This window comes from Buceros rhinoceros, unplaced genomic scaffold, assembly GCF_000710305.1.
Source record: "Buceros rhinoceros silvestris isolate BGI_N320 unplaced genomic scaffold, ASM71030v1 scaffold21618, whole genome shotgun sequence".
In the NCBI taxonomy this organism is placed as follows: domain Eukaryota; kingdom Metazoa; phylum Chordata; class Aves; order Bucerotiformes; family Bucerotidae; genus Buceros; species Buceros rhinoceros.
The window spans coordinates 6,468-7,015 of NW_010426593.1; the positions used below are offsets into that span (position 1 = coordinate 6,468).

At 59.3% G+C, this 548-nt stretch overlaps 1 protein-coding gene across 1 annotated transcript in view; it reads left to right on the plus strand.

Moving 5' to 3' along the window:
* LOC104498228 (guanine nucleotide-binding protein G(i) subunit alpha-2) overlaps positions 1-548 on the plus strand; it is a gene marked incomplete at its 3' end in the record, with an annotated part of 5,994 nt that overhangs the window by 2,725 nt on the left and 2,721 nt on the right. The window lies entirely within an intron of this gene.

Consider the following 548-nt stretch of genomic DNA (forward strand, 5'->3'; position numbering starts at 1 on the left):
AGGCACCCACTGCTCCGGCTTTGCCCCAGTACGCCAGAGGGTTTCCCAGGAGCTGGTGAGCGGCTGTGCTGCCGCCAGAGCCAGGGATCCTCGTGGCCTCGCGAGCTGTAATCTGGCTTTCACCAGATTATGGGGCTGCAAAAGCTTAATTAGCGAAAGCCTAATTTGCTTAAAGGAGCCTGTTTATAATAACCTAATTAAAGCAACGTGAGCTGGAGAAATTGAAACCCTCCTTGATCCTCCCAGTGTCCCTCAGCCGATCCCAGTGGCTGCTTGGGGACTGAGCCACCACTGCTGCCAGAAAGCCACCACTGCTGCCAGAAGCTGGGGTCCAGCAGGGCCAGGCAGGCGGCAGGGCAGGCGATGCCACCCTGGGGTGCTCGAGGTGGTCAGTACCCACCCTGGCCATGCTGCTCCCCCGTTCTCCGGCCGCCGCCTCCCGCTTCCTCCCAGGATGCCGTTCCTTTGTGTTTTTTGACTATAAATGGCACCGCGCCATCGATTGTTTCCGCCGGCGCTGCGGCTGGTTGCCCTAGCAGCGAATACTT